Source organism: Saccostrea cucullata, unplaced genomic scaffold, assembly GCF_032062105.1.
Source record: "Saccostrea cucullata isolate Sc308-1 unplaced genomic scaffold, CSIRO_AGI_Scuc_v1 ctg12664, whole genome shotgun sequence".
Taxonomy (NCBI): Eukaryota; Metazoa; Mollusca; class Bivalvia; order Ostreida; family Ostreidae; genus Saccostrea; species Saccostrea cuccullata.
This window is the reverse complement of record NW_026932078.1, coordinates 39,227-42,287: the sequence shown is the minus strand read 5'-3', so window position 1 is coordinate 42,287 and position 3,061 is coordinate 39,227. Positions and strand designations below refer to the sequence as shown.

At 35.9% G+C, this 3,061-nt stretch overlaps 1 pseudogene; it reads right to left on the bottom strand.

Annotated features, from left to right (window-relative positions):
- Window positions 1–323: 323 nt before the first annotated feature.
- Window positions 324–2,158, bottom strand: LOC134234427 (orexin receptor type 2-like; annotated as a pseudogene).
- Window positions 2,159–3,061: the final 903 nt, after the last annotated feature.

Sequence of the window (3,061 nt, the reverse complement as noted above, 5' to 3'; positions counted from 1 at the left end):
GAATACAAAAAAGTTGATTTATTAAATATAAATGCACTAATATTTACATTAAAATATTAATATTTTTTTAATAAGACAAAAATGAAATTTAAAATACAATAATTAAATAGTATATTTAACAAGCTTTCAAATGATATATACTTTTAATATGTTATCTTTGTTAATGAAAGAATTACAAGCAAATTAAATTTTGCCCTTTGGAAACCTTTGGTGTATCCTTAATATATCTAAAATTTAATTAATATCTTGTCTTGTCCCTTTAAAAGTAAAGTTAACGTAAAAGAAATCAGAACAAAGAAAATTATTATTAGAAAATTATAATTAACTGAAAGCATTTAAAAGTAAGTCATCTGTTACAGCTAAATAGTTTTTTGACATCAGTTCGGAATCTCTTGTTCAGAAAGCTATAAATTAGAGGATTAATTGCATTATTAACGAAATAAGATTTCGAAAAGAATTTGTACACGACTTCTGCATCATCAGAAAGCGACTCTTCTAAATCCTTCTTCGCATGGCGAATGATCATAATAACGAGAAACGGGAGATAACTCAAAATAAAAGCCACCGTCACAGCAACAAAGATGGTAGTCGTTCTTGTGACTCTCAAACTGTTGACTAGTCGTTTACGATTTTTGGGCGTGGCATCTAACATGGGGTGAGCTTGACTAGGCGACGACCCACTCGTATTCTCGTCATTTATAAAATGAACATGCATGGAATAGGTCGATACAGTTTCACTCGCTCGGTTTTTCCGTAAAGAAATTCCTTTTCGAATAAAAATTGAGATTCGGACATAAACAAAAATCACAAATATGACAGAGACGACAAAACACAACATTATTGCACTATAGTAAAGCAGGGGGTATATCGTGTCTCTCATTTCGTCCGCGGTCGAGCAGTCCTCGCCTTCAATTTTGGAAAGTCCGACGTATACAGTTTTCCTCCCGAACACGACCGCCGCGGGCCATCCAATGACCGCCCCCATCACTATTGCACCGACACATAATTTCTTCACGGTAGAGTTATTGAAGTGCTGCCCCAGTCTGCAGATACGTTTATATCTGTCTATGGATATCGCCACTAGGGTCAGGGCTGACCCCATGGCCGAGAGATTCTATGGTTCGTAAGAGTTTACATGCCGCGGGGGCATAGAACATGTACGGATAGCGTAAATCTGCTATTTCCACCGGAATTCCAATAATACAGGTCAAGAGATCCAGGAAAGCTAGAGTGAGAATAAAGTAATCCGGAGACAGTTTCGTTTTCTTTCTGAGATATACAATACACACTAGAATATTGCCAATTATTCCACAGATCATTAACACGAACAGAAAAATTATCACAGGTAAATAACGCAAAGCCGCTTTGTCATTTAATTCCTTTAAAAGTATATATGGATCCGGATGGGAAGAATTTTCCAAAATAATTGAAAAATTAACCGTTGATGTGTTTAATTCCATTTTCCTTTTCTACTGGAACTTTTTATTCCAACATGCGTGACTGGTCATGTTGACATTAAGTCAATGAAGGAAGGCCAGGGACGACAAAATCCCTTGATGAAGCTCGACAAACCACACACTCCATAGCTTTAAAATGACACAACGAAATCCGTATAAAGCCTCATCTATGGTTTATCTTGAGATCTTTCAAGAGGGCGCAACTTGAGAATTATACGGAACATTTTTTTATACACAGAACAAGGAAGTTACATAATAATTAATTCCTTATGGCGAAGATTTACGAGTTTTTAACACAGTGGACTCTTTATTCTCCTTCTGTCAAATTTTTGTCGATGTTGGAAATACCCCTCTGATTTCTGAACATTTAAAGTTCCCCTTATAGATAACACAAAATGCACTCTCATGTACCAAGGTTTTTTTTTTCAGCGGCTTCGTTTTAAGGTGTCCTTCCACTCTGCGCTTTAAATCTCTTTCTTTAGTTTTAGGTACAAAAGAGTGTCTAATCGGTTAGAAATGTTTATAAAGCACCCTCCAAGGGGATTATATATCAAAGTAGGTCGACAATTCAAATACCCGGACAGTTTTGTGTATTGAATACTCGGGTTTGAAGCTCCACATGTAAAAACATGAATGTTATGATATAACCAATTGAGATAAAATAGAGTTAAGTATTAGCTCTATACCACGTTTGTACCTTAATGGTCATGGATAACAGTAGAACATGTACATATAGATATAAACTTGATAAAATAAAATGTCAGGGACCTCCGCACGGATTGACATATCAATGTTTTGTCATGATTAAAGTTCACATGTCGCTAATCCGTCAATTTTAACCATATTTTTGAACAATTTATACTAATATGACCCATTATATCATTTCGTTCTTTATCCTCCCCTGCTGTGAATACTACGTATGAGTGAATTTTAAATGACCACTTTCAGATGAACAATGGCTTTTGACACATATACATTTAACGTACGTTTGGTTTCAGTTTCAGTCAATTGAAATTCATGTGGATAAAGTTTAAATCTCTCAGAAAATGCATGAGCGGATCTAGGGGGGGGGGGGGGTCCGGAACCCCTCATGTATTTGCAGAGTTATTAAATTATATACTAATTTAACCAAGTAAAAGTGACCTTGCAACCCCCTAGAAAACACAGACCCTCCTTGAAAACACAGATCTATTGGATATTTTGGGTTAGATTTTTTTTTACTTGGATTGAACCCCCCCCCCCCCCCCTCCTGAAAAAAAACTGCTGGATTCGCGCCTTAGGCCTAAATGCAAAATCTGAGTTTAAATAAAATAATAACATGCAAAACATAGTTGATTTCGATACACCATTTCAATCATAATAGATTGCAGGCCCGTAGAATGGGGCGGGAGGATCTCAACTTTTTCCCGAGCATACTTTTTTGTGTAAGTTGAAGTCTTTTAATTTTAATTTTGAGGCCCCTCTCCCAGTTTTCTAATATGGAGATGAGTACAGCAAATTCCGTATTTCGAAAAAAAGTAATAATTGTAAGGAAAATGCCTCCACCCCCCACGAGATGATTTTTCTCGTGTATTACATACATTTCTTACCTTCTTTCTTCTTTT